This window comes from Grammomys surdaster, unplaced genomic scaffold, assembly GCF_004785775.1.
Source record: "Grammomys surdaster isolate TR1022 unplaced genomic scaffold, NIH_TR_1.0 174, whole genome shotgun sequence".
Lineage (NCBI taxonomy): Eukaryota > Metazoa > Chordata > Mammalia > Rodentia > Muridae > Grammomys > Grammomys surdaster.
In genome coordinates this window covers 17,212,563-17,236,005 of record NW_021604622.1, presented here as the reverse complement: position 1 = coordinate 17,236,005, position 23,443 = coordinate 17,212,563, and the positions used below count along the sequence as shown (strand labels likewise).

Below are 23,443 nucleotides of genomic sequence, written 5' to 3'. Positions count from 1 at the left end.
CACAATTATTTTTACAACTTATAATATGAATGATTTTTTTCAAAGCAAACTCATAAGGAGAAACATGGACACTGGAAGTCATTGCCGACTAAGGGTCTTTCTTCCACTGCAGCAGGGCTCACTGGAGATTGCTTTTCTTGTTTTGCTTTTTAAAAGGGAAAAGAGGTGGTTAATTCTGAAGCCAAATATAAGTAATCATGACTCAGAAAAGAATTTAGTTTATCCTGAATTCTGGGTTCCAATGTGAAAGTAGACTCACGAAGGTTTTTATAGTAACAGGACAAAGGTAGTCATAAATCAAAACACTTCTCTAAAAACTTGGGGAAACATTAAATAGGTAGGTTAACGGAAAGTAGACAAACTTCTGAGTCAAAAACCTACCTGAGGACAATCTTATTTTTTTTTACTTGGTAGAAACTATGTGTTGTTTTTAATTATTATATTTCAAATATTTTATTAATTAGTCTAAAGATGTAAAGTGAGAATAGCAGGTAAGCCAGCAGTGTTTATTTAGAGGGCTAAACAGAGCCCATGATAAATTATAATTATGGTCAATACTTGCAACATTCGAACCTCTCCACACTCATTGAAATTATAACAATCAGTCAACCTTACAGAAGCTTTCACAGAGGGTGCAGCTTCTTCCTAGGGAACTGTCTTCTTCCATTCGCATTCTACACATACACTCTAAAACAGGATCTCCATTATAATAGGCAGGTTTGACATTGCCTTGAAGACCTTCAAACTTTGATCCTCCTAAAGACAGAGGAGATCTTAGCTTAGACCTAACATTGCAGATGTAATGGTAAGGATTTGACTCTTGTTTACATTGCAAAGACATGGACTTAAGTCATAATAACACCAAAGCATAACTCATTTAATTCTGTTGCACTCATACACTGTGGTTGACTCACAAGATTGGACGGAGAAGCAAGAGGGAGAGGCATGTCAGCTTTGAACTAGCTTGTGAAATGGGAATTCCTCACTTAATATTTGAATTGTATCATGGTAACCCTTCAGCAGAAGTGAGGGATGATATTCAGTCCTTGAGAATATCAAACTGGTAAAGACAAAGATGCATTTGGCTTGAAGAAGAAAAGATGGTCTATCTCATCATATCTGATATGATTTTAAATTAAAACTCATGTGAAGTGATGTCTTCTTGTTGTTGGCATTATTTACTTATGGCCTGTGTAACTAGAGCAACAGTCTTTGTGTTAATTGAGATGATGTAAAATTTGGAATATCTATGCAAGAAAAGAGAACATTAAAAGAACACAAACATGTACAGTAAAGTGTGCTTACAAATTTTAAAAAGTACGTTCATTAACAAGACTGAGCCTGTCTTAGTTCATTCATGATAGAGAGGCAGAACGTTTTTTGGGGCTGCTTGGCAGGAATATGGCATTGGCCAAGGACAAGGAAGTGGGTTTCAGGCAGGAATCAGATATTAGGCTAGAACAAAGAAGTAATTTCAGTCAGCAATCTAAATCTTAGGCTAGAACAAATAAGTAATTTCAGGCAGGAGTCTAAATATTAGGCTAAAACAAAGAAGTAATTTGAGACAGGAATCTAAATTTTAGGCTAGAACAAGGAAGTAGGCTTCAGACATGAAAATGACTTTGGGCTAGGACAGGGAAGTTGGTACAGATATTTTGGTCATCCTGAGAAACCCTTAGAAACACGTCATAGAATTTTGTTTATTGCCTTGCTTGTTCTTTGACTATTTGTGTTTATTGTCCTGCTTGTTCCTTGACTATTTGTGTTTATAATCTTGCTTTTTCCTTGACTATTTGCATCTATATTTGCTAGTCCCTCAACCCAGAATTGACCTTAATGCTTGCATTTAATTAAAATGATATAAAAGCAAAAAAAAAAGGAGGGGGGATGGGATAGGAGGTTCTAGAGAAGGAAAATGAGAAAAGAGGATGATATCTGAAATGTAAATAAATAAAATATCCAATTATAAAGTCATCAGAACCACCCCCTACAGATGACAACAGTTAACTCAGGAATTCACAGCTGATCAAGGTGCTGAGAATAAGCGACGACTGAGCTCTCAAACACTATAGAGGACATTTCTGTCACCCCTCCAAGGCCAAGGGGCCATCATAGAGGAAGGAATGGAAGAACTTTAAGGGCCCAAGGAAGGAGAGGAGCACTATGGAATACCATTTGCTAAACAGGACAAATTCACTGCGATCATGGACACATCAACAGTGACAACCTTCACACACACACACACACACACACACACACACACACACATGAAATATAGGAAAGCATTGAGAACATGAAGGGATCAGCAGAAGTGGGTGGGAGAAAAGAAAGTTTTACAGGATGAAGAGGACCATGACACATTGTACATACACATGAAATTATCAAAAATTAAAGTTAACAGTGAGGGCAGCCTAACATGGCATTAACACTGAGGGTTTAGCAATATTTCTGTGTCTTCTAGTTATCACCTTGTGACCTAACTTGGCTAGAAGACAGGTATACACAGTGCCTAAAGTGGTAGCACTTTTGTATGATAGTGCAATAGATTTTGGACATGAAATTCATCAGGAAAGAAAAGAAAGACTGACTGTGTAAGGTCCTAAACTCTCCATTCCCATTTCAGCTATGAAAAGCTCTGCTTTATCTGTTTTAACATTGCTACGCAAACTTTTCCCTCCAAAAAATAAAATAAATAAAAAGTACTTTCACAAGGATATGAAACACTGAACTTAAAATAATAAATGGAACATTTGGTATTAATGAAAGCAAGCATTAAAAAAAATCCAACTAAACTTTCAGTGTATACAAACAGGTGCTAAATATTTCTTAGAGAAAATACTCAAAATAAATAATGGAAGAAGGAATCCAATGGAAAGTATGTTTGTTTATCTTAAGAATGCCAATCAATTTTTCTTTGAGCCAAACTCCAACGTAGGCAATGCGGAAAAATGCAAGGTGAAGGAAGACAAAGAGTTGGATGAAGACAAAATGGACCAGAGATCATTATTATTTAATCACAATGACATTTTCATATGAAAAATGATATCAGTGTAGGATAAAAATATAAGGAATAGTAATATTTTAATATGCTAAGATATGCTCTTTTTAAAAACTATCATAATAAAACACACATTTGCTATATTTAACACCTCTGTAGGAAGGAATCAAGGTCTCATAATAGAGATGGAGAAGTTATTATGTGCATTGCCTTACTTGTTGGAAGACAAGCAAGCTAGATATGCCTAACTTAAGAGTAAGAGATATAAATCAATATCCCGTATGCTCTTGTGACTCATGCAGCCTTTTTGTAGTAGGCCCTTGAGATCAGCATCCAGCAAGTACAGATGAATAAGAAATGAACTTTTGTGCTCAGCTGTCTATGAAGTTAACATACAAAACAATTAATCTGTGATGTTGTTATTCATGCCATTGCAGGATTTCACAGTGTCCTAATAGAAATTTCAATAATTATAATGCAGGCATATATGGTATCAATTGCTCAATATGAACCAGCATGCAAAAATTAACAATAATATACAAGGTACTTCTTGATAAGGGAGATCAAAAGGCATTGTATGGCTTTGAGTTTCCTTCTTTATACTAAACTTAGCAACAGTCTTCCTTTCTACAAGAATAAAGCGCCTTAAGAGTACATGTTTCTATGAAAGAAAAACAGACACATAAAGAAAGGTGATAGAACTAGAAATTTAAAGAATCTATAAATCATATTGAAGTTATACTATGAAATACCAGTGGCTTTTCTAGTTTACAGTGAGGAGCTTCTGAGCACACTCATACATAAAGAACATTGTCTAATGCATTTCTGTTCTTATGTGAAAGAGTAGAAATGAGTAGCAGACACAGCAAACCAAAACCCCTGGACATTGGTGTTATTTCCTAATACTTACAAGTTAATTATAAGAATTTTAACATAAAACAAGAAACTAAAACATCTGTCTTATAATTTAATAGGTTTCTGTTTCCAATTTCACTCAACTAACCACTCATGACGGCAATGACTTCAGATAGAAAGCAGAGACACATATGGGCTATGTTTGGATTTTAGTTTTCTTTTGTTGTATTTGATTATATTAACACATAATTTTTTAAAGATGTTATAAAACACGTCTGAGATTTTAGTAAGCACTTATAAATTATTTCATGTACTAATGATATTTGGATGTAATTTTATAGTTAGTAATCACTAACTATAAATTCTTAGTGATGTGACTTATGATCTGTTGTTCACACTTCAGTGGAGAGCTCTGCACCATGCACATATGGAACACACAAACTGTTATTGTGGAAAAAAGTAACAAAAAAAGTAGAAGACACAAAGTTGGGAGAAAGAAGGGGTTGAGTAGGTGGATGTGTGGGTGGAGTTGATTATGGGGCATGTGAGGTGAGTGAATATGATCGTAACTTATACTAATGTATGAAATTACCACATAATAAATAAGTAGGAAGATCATTAGAAAAACAGAAGAAAACTATTTTGTACTTATAGTCAACTGTTTCCCTACTTAAATTATTGCATAATTGCTTTCCTTTTGTTGACATATACAGGATATCAAATAATTATGATACCACAAATTATGATTTTCTCCCAATCCTGCTTTTGTTAGCATTGTCCAATTGATTTTTCATGGATATGTTTGACTTAGCATCTAAGGCAAATAGGACTATGATAAACATTGTAGGAGACTAATAAAATATATAGAATGATGTGCCTTAAACTGAATGCTGAACAAATTAAGGAATGGTTCCTAAAAAAATACAACATAATAGAGCAAGGAACAGTTGATGACTACCAGGAAAATGGGTCCTCTGGATGAAATGGGAGAATTAAACACATGAATTCACAGTGATAGTGATAGCATGCACCAGAACTGTGTAGTCCAAGCTAGACTAAATCCCAGAATACAAGTGTGGCTGAGAAAATATCTGTACCTCTAGGAGGGGGGGGTTGTTAGGAAGCATTAGAAATAATAAAAATAATAATGCATCTAAGGTGCATAGGAAGTACTCATGTAAGGACAATCAGGGAGATTTCAGGCTATATGTACGATATTTTCAATTCATGTATGCATATGGTTTTGGAGGAAATATTAGATAAAGGAGTTTGTGTAGGAAATGTGGTGCATTAAATGGAAAGATATAAATTGAAGTGCACAACGTGAAAAAGATGATTCTTTAACTTTTATGTTGAAAGATGAAGGAAAGACACGAAGATAATTGATTAGAATAAACCACCTACAGTTTCATTCTTTGAGAATTTCATATATCGTGGTTTATCATACTCATCCTTCCTACTACAAGTTTGACAAAGTATCACACATTTCCTATTCCCTCTGAACTATGTATCCACTTTTCCACATCATGGCAAGTTTGAACTGCAAAAATATTCATAGATGTGTAACTTTCCCATGAAACATGGTCAACTTATCAAGGGCAACACTCTGAGAGAAACCTTCCAGCATCTCATAATCCCTAACAACTCCTCAGCTAAGGGTGGAACTCTGTGCCCAGCTCTACTATCCATGGATCTTAAACAACTTAAGATCACAAAGACATATGCTCTACGATCCCACTCACACACAAATTGACAAGCAAATGGAATCAACCTTTCTAGAAATAATGCACATAAAAAAATCATTGATCAGCAGGAAAAGCAAATCAAAGATACAATTTGAACATCTCACAGCACAGAGGAAAGTAACCTTCAAAAATATGGAACATAACAAAACCTTACAGAAATGCAGAGAATTGCTGAAGCTTTGGTTGGGCCTTTGTTCACATTAATAAATTTATTATTACTTCATTATTTTTACCTCATTATAATTTATTATTATTATTATTATTATTATTATTATTATTACTACTATAGAAAGCACTATTAAGTGTCCTGAACATTTCAAAATGAAAACTACAGTAGGATACAGAAATTTTACCACTTGGGTATGCATTCAAAAATCATGTAATAATTTTGTAAACTGATTGTGTACCTAAGTAAATTACTATATTTATTCATAGTCTCATCATATTTTACAAGACCCAGAAACACTCTAAGTTTCTATGAGTCGATGAGTAGGTAAAGACAATATGGTTTGTACACAGAATGAAACAATGGTCAAGCACAAAACAAGGAGTCAGGTCAGCAGGGAAAATACTCATGACACTAGAGTAGTTCACATTAATTGAAATATGATAGTAATAAAAATATAATTAATAAAAGATCATCATCATATGTGGACTCTAAACCAAGATAGAATTACCATCAAGTTGATAGCATTATGGTTACATTTGTTTGTGAAGAAATACAGAAATAAGAAATGTTAAAATTTACTAACGAATATAAGGTATGGTAAGAAGCTAAAAGTTCTTAGTTCTTGTGTGATCTTGATGCTATAGGGAGCATGGCAATGTTTTATACTGTTCATTCAAACACTGAAAAGAATCTTCTCCAGGACAAAAAAATATATATTTGAGAAAAAACATATGCTTTATATTTTATACATATGTTTTATATTTTATACTTTAAATTATATTAAAACATCATATGATATATGTGATTTGTAAGTCTTTATAACCCTTTAAATTATATTTAAATTGTTTACCAGGCATGGTGGAACATACCTGTTTCCCCATTAATTGAGAGTCTGAGGCAGGAGGACTACAAATTTGAGTCTAGCCTAGTACAGTTGAGAAAATCCTAACTCACAAACTAAACACACACACACAAACACACACAAGAGAGAGACAGACACACACACACACACACACACAGAGAGAGAGAGAGAGACAGAGACAGAGACAGAGACAGAGAGACAGAGAGAGACAGAGACAGAGACAGACAGAGACATAGGCAGATAGAGACAGAGTGAGACAGAGAGACAGACACAGAGACAGAGAGTCAGAGACCGTGAAAGACACAGATAAAGACAGAGAGATAATAACCTTTTTAAAGCAACCAAAGAAAAAGTATTGCTGAAGAAAAATGTTGAATTCTCAAATCATGAAGTCCAGCAATTTACTGAATCCTCAGTAATTAGAAAACTATTCCCTTAAAAATGACCAGGAAAGTACAATAGAACCTCTGCTAAGATAAATATTAAAAATTGTTGAAAGGCAATATAGCTTATTGCTAAGATTGAGAATAAAACGTAGACTTTCTTTGACTTGGCTTAAGGCCACAGGAATAGCTTTAAAGTTCTATGAGCATATTTGTGTCAGAATTTCTTTTCTCACACATTTAGGAATGTAACTCTCTGCATATCACCTACACACAGGCAGTGGAGAATGAACACATTCTACTAATTAAGTGCCACATTGGATATCTCTTCTCAAGTTTCCCTCCTGTATATTTGAAACACACCTTTCAAACTGCGGGAAAAGTGACAACAAACTCCAGTGCAATGCTCTGTATTTGAGAGAACCAGTTATCCTGGTGTCTCTGGTAGCAAAATCAATTCATGTGCTCTGTCACTCTTAGAAAGAACTCTCTAACATGCTGTCAGCAGTAAATTCTGCAGGATATCCCCAAAGTCAATTGCTTCTTCTATTTGGGATTAAGATAAAAGCAAATTGATCCTTTTCATACATAGAGGGAGCATAAGAGAAGATACAATTTCAGTCTCCTCATTTTTTCCCCTGACTGACAGATTTCTTTTTGCCTTGCTAATGTAAAAGTCCTCAGTAATTGAAATTCTTGCTATGCCATATACCTAGACATAACCAACAGGAATGCAATTTCCATTTTAGCTACCGTACATGCTAGAAAGAAGAAAATGTATTTATGAGCAACTTATTCTGAGCACATAATAAAGATTAAGGTAACCCTTTGCAATGTTTTAACTGGTATGTCATCTAAGTCATGTTGCCAACAGCATCTTTAAAAATCCAGAGATAATATTTTAAAATTTGAAAAAGCATTTGAATAGACAGAAGAGGGTGATGCTCACATTGTCATGGATATATTGATTCTTACTATAGAGGACATATTAACAGTATAGGTAAAATTTATATTTTTTTTTATTTTTCTTCCTTTTATGAGTAGCCAATAGATGCAGTGCACACATTTTTTTCAATAATTTGGAATTTCCAAATATGTAAATGGATATAAAATATCAAATGGGGTGATCAAACATTTTCAAAGAAGAGAAGATACGACAGAAGCAAACAGAAACTGATAAATATTACTTTAAAAATATTTTTAAAAATACTGTTCTGTGTATATGTTATGCCTGTAAGCTTGGTGTTTGCATGGAACTCCTGGCAATCGGAACAGGTGTATCTCCTACACTTTTGTCTGTCCTTGAAACTCTTTTCCTCCTATGTAGTTGCCACTTCTAGCTTCGCCGTGAAGGCTTTGGCATTGTGTGCTTGTATTTTGTTTTGTTCGGTTGTTGTGTCTTGGAGGCTTGCTTATTTCTGAAGGGAAGCAGAAGGAGATGTCAGAGAGAGGGGAGGTGAGAGGGTAGCTGGGAGGGGTTGAAAGAGAGAGAACTCTGCCTGGGGTGTACTGTATGAGAGAAGCATCTATTATTTTTGACAAGTAGACATTTGGTCGTATTAATTATTTTTAATGTTCATGAATTTAAAATGGAAATAAATTTATTTTTTGTGAGATATTATAAAATGCTTAGTAGAAGCTACATCCATGTGTCCATGTCTGGAATGTGTGTCAGGGAGGCTCATGGATAGAACATTTGGGACACTACAATCCACTGGTAATGTGAGCTGGTGTCTAATCATTAGGAGGCTATGATTAAGATGGAAACACAAATATTTAAGTATACTTTGAAGCTGGTAGAATTTATATTAGTTTTTGGTCTTAATATGATATGTGACCTTTTGTCCATGAATAGGAGAGCAAAGTCAAATCTTTTATTGAAACCATTTCCAAATATTATAGCTTTTAGGGAAGGGGAAAAGGGTGTAATTATATTTTAATTTCTAAATTGGATTAAATTTTCAGTAGTACTCTATTGAAAAATTTAAAAGTTTTGTGAGATATATGCAAGCTATTCAGATTCTAGACCAATCAAATGTGTACTAAAAGATGCTATGTTTAAAACCTAACTATATCAAACTATGGCATGAAAATATGTCATTGTAAGTAATCATTTGTTGTCATAATTTTGTAAACTATAAGGAAAATTAGATATCAAGAAATTTAAAGGTATAAACCTTTTAATAACTCCAACATTTCAAATGAAACAAACAATCCAAGAAACAAAAATCCATGATGAAATTTAAGCAAGAATAATGTCTTCATACCAATATAGTTAATCATGGGATATGTCTACAAAATGAAACCATTTATAAAATAGTTATTGGACATGGTATTAGCTTTATAACAGAATTTATCAAATGACTTTTACTTAATAAATTTATATACGTGACTCTCCAGAAAAATACAAAATTTGAAAATATTTAACAATTTCAATATTCTGCAAATGTATATTTGAAAATATTAAATATGTCGGGGCTGGAGAGATGGCTCAGTGGTTAGGAGCACCGACTGCTCTTCCAGAGGTCCTGAGTTCAATTCCCAGCAACCACATGGTGGCTCACAACCATCTGTAATGGGGTCTGATGCTCTCTTCTGGTGTGTCTGAAGACACCGACAGTGTACTCACATACATAAAATAAATGATTTAAAAAAAAAGAAAATATTAAATATGTCTACAGCCATAACACAGTGAACATGCTCAGTGGATCCTGATATCTCAGGAAGCAAATCTCAAGCATTTTTTTTCCCATTTGGTGACATAACTTAAAGTGTATTTTCTCAAGTGACAAACAACCTGCATTCATTTCAACAGAACATTTTCCCTTCAATAAACTGAGCTTTGAAACAATGTGAAAATGTTTAACTATCTTTGTCACCTGTGCCTGCTACTGGATATTGGACAAGGTGATAAACTATGATTTCTCACAGAGGTGTCTACCTCATATCATTCTTTAAAGAAACTCAGAAAAGTGTGCAAAGGACTGTGTGCAAACCAGATGAGATTTTGTGCAGGAACACTGCTTACTGGGAACACCCAGCTTTTCTCATTGGTGTGAGTTCAATGGGGTAAAAAAATGACACTAGAATGAACCAAGAAAGCATGGTAGCTGAACTTTGGTCCATGTGCTTTCTAAATAACTTGTATTTCATATTGCTGCTGCTGCAGACCTTCCTTGCTTAGTTAATATGCACTCATACTTTACGTCACAGATTTTCTTTTTTACTGCTTTATTCAGTCTTTTTTTTTATTTTTATTGGATGTTTTATTTACATTTCCTATGTTGTCCCCTTACCCCATCCCCCACCCACCCAGGAACCCCCAATCCCCTCACCCCTCCTCCTTCTTCTCTGTGGATGTAACCTCTATCTACACCCCTCCCACCTCCCCACCCTCAAAATTCCCACCCCCTGGGGCATCCAGCCTTCATGCAGTCAAGGTTCTCTTCTTCCACCTATGCCCAGCAGGGCCCTCCACTTTTACATATTCAGCTGAAGCCCTGGATCCCCCCCTAAGTGCTCCCAGGCTGGTGGTTTAGACCCTGGGAGCTGTGGTTGGTTGGTATTGTTGCCCTCCTCATGGTGCCCCAAATCCTTTCAGCTCTCCTTCAGTCTTCACTCTAATTCTTCTATTGAGAACCCCATGATCAGTTCAATGGCTAATTGTGAGCATCTGCCTCTGAGTATGTCAGACTCTTGAAGACCTCTGAGGAGACATCCATATCAGGCTCTTATCAGCATGCACTTCCTGAATTTTCAGCTTAATTTCCACAGGAGATATACACATGTGTATATACAATATGTATATATGTGTGTGTCTATATATACATACATATGTGTATTACATGTATATGTGTATACATGTACACACATACATACATATGCACACTTATTGCATTTTTTATCAATCCATAAAAACTGTTATCAGTGCAATACTCATGTATCATAAAATGACTTGCAATCCTGGAGCATTTCTACCTCAGTGGTAGAAATCCTGCCTCCTATTCATGACAACTTACTTTCATTCTCTTGTACTGGCTAAGAAGGTAACTCAATAAATCGTTGGTTGCTGAGCTAAATTCCTTGGAAACTTTTTGTCATTTTTGTGTCTCCCTGAAAGGTTCGTCATAAGGTTTAAGTGCACAGAATGTGATGTAACTAGAGATCTTTTCTAACTTCTTTCTAATATTTACTTATGTTTGAAAACTGTTCTGAAATTATAAAATATCTGAAGCATCAATATTTGATTGTTATGAACTTCAGAAATAATTCTGAAATGCTTCAGCATTTTTCTCTTGCTTGGGTTTTGTTGGTTTATGTATTCATTTCTTTTGCATACTTAAAGGGTTTTATTAATTATGAATGAATAGAACAACACTTAGACAAAATTAGCATCAAAATTTTTTCATATAAAATAGAATACTGGAGCTGGTGCTAAAATTCAGTTATTTTTGCAACTATCTAACATATGTACATAAGTATATGTAGATACACACACCACACACACACACACACACACACACACACACACACATTTATGATCTCTCTCTCTTTCTCTCTCCATATGTTTAACCAAGTATATATTTTCATATACTATCAGACTGTTGTTCAGAATGTCTTAATAAAGAAATGAGTAATCTTGATCATGTTCAGAGAAAGTACTTTCGTAGCATATCAGGAGTAGATTTCTCAATGACATTTAAAGTACAGTAAAATAAAATGGTACTATATTTTCCATGGTAGGGTTTTGAATAAAACAAATGTTGCAGTATAGAGAATCAGGGAAGTCACAATATGTGTTAGTCACATAGAGAAAGGGCAAAATCAGAACAATAGTGTTAGAGTCAAAGTAGAATTTGAGTGGCTCCATATTACCCATTCTAAATTTATTAACAACTACTCAAATGCTTCAGTTTTGTGTCCTGCAACTTTCTCTCTTGCATCTCCTATCATGTGAGCACACAGGACCCAGTAGTACTTTGAAATCAGAAGGCATTATCTCACCAGTCCCCAGTGTCACCACCAACTAGATTTTGGACTTACTGCAGCTTTAAAAAAAGATTTTCTTGTAAGTAACAGTGTTCCATTACCCACTTCCAGAGGATTTGTGACAGCAACAAACATGAATTAAGTTTTGCACCACACTGCTTCTCCTCAAATTTCCTTCTCACTTTATCGATGCTACTGCAGCTAAGTTACAAATATTCCAGTGTGTGTGACTAACTCATGCTTACAATGTGGTATTTTTATATTCTCTTGCAACACGGATAAACATAAATACAGTTTTCAATCATGTATGTAATTTTATGATTTTTTTCAATTCCTGAAAATTGTTGGGGAATGGTCTTGTACACTGTGTATTTCAGACACTGATTTCTGTGCCCAGAAATCTAGTTATCGTCCAGACATTGGCATGATCATGGTTATTGGAACATCTCCAATCTTAATGCTGTATAAAGACTGTTTTCCATCACTTCTGGTTGGTTATAAGAGCCAATCAGACTATACATGGGTGGAAAAGGAGGGGAGGCAGGACTTAAAGATGGCAAGTCATGTGGCACGTGGCTGGGTAGTAAGCAGCAGAATCAGGTTAGTAGAGATGAGCATGTGTCCAGTTAAAGTGCTTACAGAGTTTAAATAAATATAAGGTTTCTGTGTCATTGTTTCAAAGCAAGAACAGGTGTGGGAAAGGCCTACAACTTTTAGAAATAGTTTAAAGGGATAAGTAATCTGATACCTCATTAGCTCCAACTGTACGTACTTACACAGTAATGTACTGATCATGGGTGATAAAGCTTCTTCAGAAAGCAACATAAGAAACCAGACAAATAGGATATCAGGACATACAACTGTTTCCATTTTCTCATGAAAATCAAGAATTGAGTTTACTGGCTTCCATGTAGTTTTGGTAAGTTAAAGACACACATGTAACCAAAATAATATATGAAAAATAGGGAAAGGGCTTGGATAAAAAAGAAAATAATATTTGGAATCAGATAAGAAAGTGGAGGGGGGATGTAGGATGTAAATGTGCCTGGAATATCATACATATAAATGTATGATACTGTCAACAATAAATCAAATTATGTAAATTTCTATAAATTTAACGATCGTATATACTTAATAAATAAGTAATGAATAAACCCCATTTCTGATTCACAATGATTCATCTTGGAATGCAGATCCCTAAGGGAGACAGGATCTCTATCAGGCAGCACTGGTTTGAGTGGGCACTGAAGCATTGGTTCAGCCACTGCTGATAAGATTTGTTCAGTGGTGGTGATGATTTGTGAAATGCATCCTTCTATCCTGTCTATGTATTTGTCTGAAGTTTGAAAACCATATAAAGAATGCTGTAAAAGGACTATTTGAGAAATTACTTTTGTGAAGACAAACATGCAGATAGATAGATAGATAGATAGATAGATAGATAGATAGATAGATAGACGGATGGATGGATGGATGGATGGATGGATGCCATTCTATGAATTTTCTAAGTATCCTTTTCAATCAAGAAAATATCTGTTCAGTATTGGCTAAAAGAAGAAAAATAACACAAGACAAATACTTTAAAAACAATAAAGGGTATTGAATTTTTGGACCTGAAAATAACCAAGGCTCTTTTTGGGTTCGCATGAAATGACAGGTGATTTGCAGAGCTTCTGAACACATAATTGAGACTTATAATTATTTGAACTTCAGATAGATAAATTATCCAGGTTAATCTAACCTATTTAAAGATCACTGTAAATGCTGTTTCCTTCTTCTGGTAGCTGTAAGTGAATTCACAGAGATTTCAAATGCAGAAAACAGAAACCACAGAGAGACCTTCTGCTGTTGGCTTGGAGAAGTGGGGGCCCTTACCAGGGTGTATGACATCAGAGCAGGATTCCAGGAAAGATCAAGATCTGTGATCAGTTCCAGCAAGGTCCTTTGGCACCAGAGCTCTACAAGTGTATGATACTAGCTTTAAAGTTAGTGGTTACCAGAAACTCTCCATGTAAATCCCAGCCAGCCTTATACATGGACTTCCAGTGTATGTGAGGATACATGCACAGTTCAGAATGAGTGCCTTGGTTTTCTGAACTTTGATGTTAGAAGACAAAGTTATTGTTTCCAATAACCTCTAAATTTGAAGAAATCTACTTAACATCACTGAGATAATAACACTAAGAGGTGTATGATTCAGCCTGTCTGAAATATCAGCCATGGAAAGGTAGTAGTGATCAGATGGGTCTATGTCCTGTCTAGGCTAAACATTGAATCCTGCCTCAGTAAATAAAATAAGATAAAAAAGTTGCTAATTTAACACAGTGTTGCCTACAAAAGCAATGAGAATACTTGGAGAAAAGGAGAGTTATGGGTGAAAAATTCATTTTCATTCAGAGGGAATGCAGATGTACAAATGTGAAATGCCTACATGCACAAATAAATAAATCATAGTATTTGCAAGAAGTATATTAATTATGTAAAGTATTTTCAAGATGCATATTGAATACGTAATTTGTATCTAGATTTTAGGAGGACAAGTTGTTAGTACACGCCTAAATAATTACTTAAGTTTTTATATAAACAGTTAGCTTCTCTTTATTTATTAGAATTTGATGAAATACCTGAAACAAAAATAGACCCATATTATTTCTAGTTTGTACAAAAATTGGAGGTGTTAAGGTGCCAATGGGTCAACAAAATTGCTCAGCAGGAAGATGTGCTTGTCTTCACAGCTGATGACCTGGTTCAATTCCTGAGCCTCATATGGAAGGAAACAACAGACTTCCACATATTTTCTTCTGACTTCAAATTGCACACTGTGACAAACATGAATTGCTTAAAAAAATGAAATTTCATCCAATGTGGTACACTGTGGTAGATAGAATTTTGCAACAATGACAGATAACCCTTCTGGCATTCAAGTTTAGAAAGAACAGTGAGCAGGGAGGTTATATTTTTAGAGGTCTGCTTGAATTTGGTGTCCATATAATGTATTACCATAGGCTTAGAGGCTGATACTAGTAGACTTCAGAGTGCTCAAGAGAGAAAGAGAAGAAAAAATGCAGAATACTATACTTTCTATTTAATTCCTCATGGTAGAAAACTTTAACCAAATAATTACATCTAAACTCAATTCTAGATCCATCCCTCTTGAGATCCAATACACATAGAGCTGTCTCAATACAAGACTTGAAATCTAATAACAAACTCATTACTTTGGGTTACTGTTTCTCTGTCTTTTGTTCTTTAGAAAGTTTTTAGGTGTTGCATTATTTTTCTTAGTATTCAACATATGTATATATTTGGGATGGAGTAAGGGTGTTCAAACCCACCCCTAGAACCTCATGCACACTGTACACCTGCCTACCACTGAGTTTTATCCTTGACCCATTTATATATTATAAATCTCATGCAAAGATATTTACACATTTTCCATTTGCTCATCATTTTCTCTCAACTGAATTATAGGCACACATTCTGGAAGTACAAGATGTGTCTATTTTAGCCTTATGATTTATGTTAATATATTTACATTCATTTTAAGCAAGCATGTATTGCCTGGGAATGGGAGGCTGATGAAATATCATGTGGATATTTGGAAGGAGAAAAAAATCAAAGGGTCATCTAGTCTACAGGAGTGCTATGTCTTACTTTGAAAAGAGAGGCAAATATTGTCCAATGGAAACGCTTGCTGTGACATTATACTACAGTGACATACATCTGTACTTTGTTATTGAAAAGAATGTAATTGGACAATTTGTTATCACTGCCATATTTTATGTTTAGTAGTTTTAGACACCCTATCATTTTCGATACAGTAGTCAACAATATCTTGTAACTATCATTTCTATCTGCACTACATCTCTCCTAGAAATGATCTGAACAAATAACTGTTATATTTTGGCTACATATTCATTAATTATCAGTTTTGCTTTATTCATGGTCTGTATGGTATGTGAAGTTATACAAACCATGAGGCATGAGGCCTGAAACAATAAAGATCTGGATTTATTGTTATAGAAATCTTCAAAACAAAATACTACCCATGTGAAACTTGTATATAGGTAAGTTTATGATTCTGGCATACTTTTAGAGACAATCTCAACGGAGTAGGGCATGCTGTGGAGGTGTTATAAAATTTTTGGCACATATCAATGTGTTTTCTTTTTATGTTGGAGCAGAGGGAATAGGTCACATAAAATGGAGAAGCAGGAAATTATCTAACATTCATACTTAACAGGGCTGAATATTTATCATATATTTAATTATTGCAAAAATACAAGCAGGGCTTAAAGTTAACAAAAGGAAATACTCAGAATGTCCACTTTATACCACTAATGGCCATTTTGGTACTGGATACTTTTGAGATAATGACTGAATTTGATCAGAGGTCTGTGTCTAAGTAAGAACAAAACAAAACAAAAATCAGAGCTCTTTACCATCTCTTATAAACTGTATAATTTAAAACATTAGGATCAGTTTTGTAAAACATATGAAATATAAATGCAGATGCTAAATGCTATTTACAACCATTTCTGAAAATATCAATATTCTATGCTTTCAAATTTACTTGTACTCATTTTAGAGAGCAGTTTATGTTCATGAGGGTATCTGCTTTATATGTGTATCTGGTGTCCTTTTAGGCCAGAGAGGGTGTTGGATACATCTGAACTACAGTTACAGGTAATGGTGATCCCTATCCTGGTTCCCTGAATGAGCATCAAATGTTCTTATCCACTGTGCTATACTACAGCCTCAACTCCCTGCTTTTTAATACCTATGATTGCTCACAGTCATGTGTACAGCAGCATGACAATTTAATACACACATACATGAGTAGCCATCAGATTTATTTTCATTTGTTATCATATATGAACTATAGTCTTGTACTTTATAGAAGAGAAAATGATTGGAATAAATTCTACTCTCCCTACAGTGCTGTAGAACTTGATGTGATCCCATCCAAATAAAAATGTTTTGCTAACTTTTATCCAATCCTTTGCTATACTCTTTCTGGTATCCTGTAATCCGTTAGAATCAACTTTTGTAATTACAGCATGTGCATGAAAACATACACTGTTTGTGTTTCTTTTTCACTTAATTCTGTATAACTTCTTTAAGCTTGCTATAAATGACAAAACTTCATTTATAACTCATCAAGTTTTATAGGACTTACATAATGCTTTGCATTGAAGGAAATGAGATTGATATTTTGATTGGGTTTTGAATTCTACAATAAACACAGTGTTAAGTTTTACTTTGATAAACACAACTTGGAAACACAGTTAATTTAAAATACTTTTAAGACTTTTTTTTTAAAAAAGATGGAGTATAATATTATGACTTTATGAAAAATTATCTTTAAAAAATGAAATTTACTCTTAGATTTAAGAAGGTAAGTGGAAACTATTTCCAAGTGGACACAATTTTCTACTGAACATATTCAAATGGCTACATATACTAAGAATGACTATGTCGTAAAATAAAATCCTTATTTTCTTACAGCCCTAATTCTAAAACATAGTTGACCAATAAATATACTTTTACTTCAATTAGTTTATTAACATTTCACTTGTAGTTTATTGAGTGTAAACGATAACAGTGCAGTGGTTTCTTTTACAAGAATATTTTGTTACTACATGATGTGAAATCAGTATAAAATGGTAAAAAATATTAAGAACTATATAAACAAATTAAGCATGTAGCTTAGGAAATAATTTTTAATACAGGTATTTTAAATGAAAATAATAACGTGGAATGGGTTTATGCAACACTGTAGAAAAAAATCATTGAATTTTATGGTGTTTTGGGAAACATTGTAAAGTAACTTGACTTCAAGCATAAGTCATCGCATGGTAATCTAATTTAAATTCATAGTGAAATACTTGTAAATTATGACCTTGAATTCAAGTATGTATTTAGTAAGGTACTTCATTCATTATGCTTATTTTTATCAGTACATGAATATTTTTCTTGACGAGAAATTTGAGATGTTGCAGAAACCACTGTGTAATCTTCCAAGATCAAAATGTGACAGAGACCAGTAATTTTGCAATAAAATATATTTTCTGCTATACAATCTAGATGATCAAATGTGTATATATTCAGTTTGATCTTAGTGTAGTAAAATCATTGGGTGATATATACTAACAAGCTTTAACAAGACTAGAACTAAAATGATACATTGAATATTTTATAAGATAAAATTAAAAAAAAAATTGTTGGAAAGCCCTACTGAAAGTTAAACGAAGTGGACAGTATCATGCCAGTGGTTTCTCTGAGAGAGTATACAAAATATATTATCATAAAATAAATGAAGTGTATCTAAAATAAATTAAGATATACAACCTTGAAAGAGTAATTCTCAATTTCACATGGAAAAACAAAGCAAAACAAAAAGTCTAGGATAGCCTAAACAATCCTGAACAACAAAAAAAGAACTTTGGTATGAATCACCATCCCTAACCTGAAGCTACAGTACAGAGCATTAGTGATAAAACTGCATGGCATTGGTTCAGAAACAGATATATTGATGGATAGAATTGAATTGAAGCTCTAGAAATACATCCACACACCTATGGACATTTGATTTTTGATAAAGAATCCAAAACCATAGAAAGGACAAAGGACAGCATCTGCAACAAATGGTGCAAAGCTTCTGCAAGGAAAAGGACACTATCAACAGGATAAAACATCCATCTATAGATTGGGAAAAGATCTTCACAAAATCTCCATCTGACAGAAGGCTAATATCCAAACTTTACAAATAACTCAAGAAATTACACACCAACAATCCAAATAACCCAATTAAAAATGGAGCACAGAACTCAACGGGGAATTTTTCAACAGAGGAATCTCAAACGGACACTTAAAGAACTTAAAGTAATGTTCAAAGTCCTTAGTCATCAGGGAAATGCAAATCAAAACAACTCTAAAGTTCCATCTTACACCTTTAGAATGGTTAAGATCAAAACTCAAGAGATAACACACATGGAGTGAGGGGAACACTTCTTCATTTCTTTTAGGATTACAAATTTGTTGAACCACTTTGGAAATCAAACTGACTCTTACAACAAAGACATCATGAATTTTGCAGCCAAATCGCTCAAACTTGATAATATCATGCTGAGTCAGGTAACCCAGATCCACAAGGACATTTATAGTATATAGTCACTTATAAGAGGATTCTAGGCATAAAGTATAAGACAATGCAGGGACTCATACTCCACAGACCGAAAAAGGCTAAACAAGAAGGAATGACCAAGAGTGGATCCTTGAATCATACTTAGAAAGGGGGAATAAAATATTCACAGGAGGCAGACAGAGGGAAGGGAATGGGTAGGAGAGGGGATGGAATACGGAATGACTGGGGTGGATCAGGTATGGAGAGATATCGGAAGGATGGCCAGAAGACCATGAAAATGAATGAAAATTTGCAACTAGTGGGGCAGCGGAGGTTGGGGACAGCTTGTGGACATGACGGAGACCTAGAATAGGGGAGATGACCTTCTCTGTGACTCACTACACTGGGGATATGGAACCTTTTGTAGCCAAGCAGGAACCATAGTGGAGTAAGAGAAACACCAAACCATGTACAAAACTTTCAACCCAAAATTTATCCTGTCTACAAGAAATAAGAAAAAGTACAGGGGGTGGAGAAGAGACTGAGGGAATGAAGTACCATAACAGTCCTGACTTGGGGCCCATCATGTGAGCAAGCACCAATCCCTAACACTATAACTAACACAATGGAACTCTATTATGCTTGCAGACAGAATCATGTCTGAAAGGACCCAGCAGCTGACTGAGACAGACATAGATACACAGATCACCTACAGCCAGTGGATGGATTTTGGAAATTCTTTTTTAAAAAAATAACTTATCTACATTCTAAAAGTTGCCTCCCTTCCTTGTCCCCTTTCCCTGAATTCTTTACTCCATACACCCACCCATGCCCACCTCATCCACATCAGCATCACTCTTCCATGAGGCATCTTAAGTTTTAAGTGCATCCTCTCCCTCTGAGTCCAGACAAGGATGTCCTCTGAGGAAGAATAGGAGGAAAGATTTTGGTTCCTGAAGGAGACAGGAACTCCATAGGAAGACCAACAGAGTCAACTAATCTGTACCCTTTGTGCTCTCAGAGACTGAACCACAAGCCAAAGAATATACATAGGATAGACTTAGGCCTACCTGGACATATGCAGCAAAGGTGCAGATTTGTCTTCATGTGGGTCCTAAAGAACTGTAGTGGGGGCTATTCCAAAAGCTGTTCGTTGTACATGGAATATGTTCTTCTAGCTGGCTGACCTGACTGGCTTTAGTGGAAGAGGAACACCTAGGCTCACAGAGACTTGAAGTATTTAGGGTCTAGGAATACCCAAGGGGAGGGATATCCACCAGCTCAGCTTAGAAGAGGAGGGAAAGGGGAGGACAGTGAGTGGAGATGACTGTCAGTGGGACAGAGTGGGATGTAAACTGAATAAGTAAAATAATAATAATAGATAAAATAAGTAAAAATATTCACCATATATGTTGAACATGAAAATACATGGATATTGCTTGATAGGTAAGGATATTTGTAATACTGTTATTTTGGATACTTGAAATTAGTAAACTAATTCCATGTAAGCCTCTATAAAATATCCCTCATTCCATCCTTGGATCATTTGTGTGTGTGTGTGTATGTGTGTGTGTGTGTACGTGCACGTGCACGTGCGCGTGCACACGCCCTCTTCAATGGAGAGAGAAAAGAAAACAGACACAGGGACTTCTGAAGACAGCCTTCAGAAGCCACACATTCAGACTTATAAAACACGTAGAGGAAAATGATTGGAGACCCAGGCAGAGCAGAATGAAGAATTCAGATCTTGGCTAGCTTTTAGTTAATATTACCAAGGGGATTTGCTGTGATATCTTTCCATAATTCCATATTAATGCATCATGGGTGACAGTGTATGATTAATTCATTAAAAGTGTGAAAAATCTTAGGTTTCAAATCTAGTACATTTCTTGAGATTTAACCACTATAATATACATATACATATATATATATATATATATATGTATATATATATATATAAATTTGTACAGACTATTATGTGTACACTAATGCTTAAAAGTAATCACATAAGTGCCATTCAAACTAGTCAAAGAAATCTATGTAAATACTGTGTATGTGACCATCTTTATAAATGAATCATATATGCAAGATACTACAATATAGTAATGTTTTAGATCAGTATTATATACTTCTGTCTTAGGGTTTATATTGATTAAAAATTTATACTTTTTACTTAAGGTTTGTATAGTTGTGAAGAAATGTCATGATCATGTCAGTTGTCTTTTTTTTCTTTTCTTTTTTGTTTTGTTTTGTGACAAAGATCATTTAATAGTGACACTTCACAGTCCAATTTGGAGTTTAGGCCACCCACTGTACTCAAGAGGATGCTGGACTGTAGAAAAGGCAGAGTAGGAAAGGCACCTTGACCCATCAGTCTCCAAGTCACCAACAGCAGTTCACAAAGCTGGGATGGTAGGGCCCTCAGGAAAGCAGCCCTGCTTACATCTGGAAGGCCAGCCATTCCCTTGGGTGGCTTGCTTGTTGATCTCTCTGTGTCGTTCTTTGATTACGATTTCTTCTAAAACTTCACCATCACTCTTGATGAGCCTTGTGCATACAGTCTCTGGGTCTACTACCTTTTGAATGACATACTTTCAAGTGTCCCACTCTTTTGTCCTGGGCTTCGTGGCCTGGATATGAGACTTCTGCTAATCGGTAAGGACTGGGTCATCACTGTCTTCCCCAACTGATCTGTGCCACTGATCCACTGAGGGGCCCGGCAGAGTCTCAGTCTGGTGCACCACCACTGCCTTCTCCTTGCCTCTCCTCTTCAGCTTCTTCTTCCACTTCTTCTACCTCTTCATCTCCTTGTTTTGCTAGCTTCTTCTGGCCATCACTAGAGGATGAGGACAAGATGGAGCTAGCTAGAAGAACTGGAAGAGGATGAAGAGGAAGAGCTGGATCTCGGTGTCCCCTGGGTTTTGTGCTTGCTTCTGTCCTCAACACCGGAGATGCTGCTGGCCTTGTGACCTTGAGATTTGGAGGTTGAACAGGAGTTCCTCGAGGCGTCCTTACTACTCTTCTTACTATGTTTTTCTGACCCTCACCGACCACAGACTGACCTGGACTTCTTGAGCGCTTGCTAGAGCCAATGTGAGCCATAGCAAGACTAGCTTAGCGATCACATCAATTCTTATAAACAATTACGTGTAACTGGAACTGGTTTAATGAGGTTTGCTCCGTTATGAGCTGTGCAGGAAGCATGGTGGCACACAGACAAACATGATGTTGGAGAAGAATCATGGAGTTCTGTTTCTGGATTTACAGGCAGTGGGAAGAGAAGTGGTTTGAGCTTCTAAAACCTTTAGCCTACTGCCAGTAACACACTTCCTCCAACAAGGCCATGACAACTCTAACAAGGCTACATGGACCAATCCTTTCAAATAATGTCACTTCTTACGATTTTATGGAGTGGGGGATGACATTTTCCTTCACTACAACAGGAACATAATATAGCATTAAGAAATTTAATAAAGGATGAGTTCATACAGTGTAATAGAAGAAAAAAACACAATGCCCTTTTAAAGATAGCTTTCCCTTTATAAACTTGAATCTTCCCTTGGGGTTGATTTTTTTTTCTTCTACAGTAAAATTCAGTCTAACACTTGTTTCATCTTCTGATAAAGGAAAATGACTGTATAAATATCATTAACCATAAGAATTTGCTAACTATGCTTAGCAATGTGCTAGTAGTGTTTCTTACTCCCTAGCCAGGGGCCATTCCCAATGATTAAAAAATTCTTGCTCATATTCCCAAATACTAACTCCGTCTTATTTTTTTCTTAAACAATGGTTAGCATTTAGACTTATATGACATTAATGCAAATTATTTTAAAATGCAAAAATGTCACTATATCTAAAGTGTAACTTAAATATATGTTATCTGATATGATCATGTGAACATAGGTCATCCTTGAGTGTATACTTAAGATAACTGAAGTATAAATTACCTGATATTATCACATGGATACAGAAAACTAAGTATCTGTTATTTGAAGGTTAATTTTTTTTTACCATAAATATTGTGTAAATCAATATTCACTTGTTTATTCTCATCTGCATACACGTAGTAATGAAAAGGTCTTATGAAGTAACTTGGAACTGTTATTATCTTATTTTACCTGGACATCAGATAGACATAAAATCTTCATTAATACTCAATTTGTTTCCATAACTCTCATTAGTATTGAAAATGAAACAAGTAAGATTTTTATCTATCCACTTAATGTTTCTTTATTCTTTTAGGACATTTGGGCAATACCCCAAATGAGCTATCATAGTAATTTAAAATGTAAATTATGTTCATTAAGTGAATA

The 23,443-nt window shown here is 35.0% G+C and overlaps 1 protein-coding gene and 1 pseudogene across 3 annotated transcripts in view; both read right to left on the bottom strand.

Moving 5' to 3' along the window:
- Cdh18 (cadherin 18) overlaps positions 1 to 23,443 on the bottom strand; it is a 393,131-nt gene that overhangs the window by 125,207 nt on the left and 244,481 nt on the right. The window lies entirely within an intron of this gene.
- LOC114621285 lies at positions 21,549 to 22,229 on the bottom strand (annotated as a pseudogene).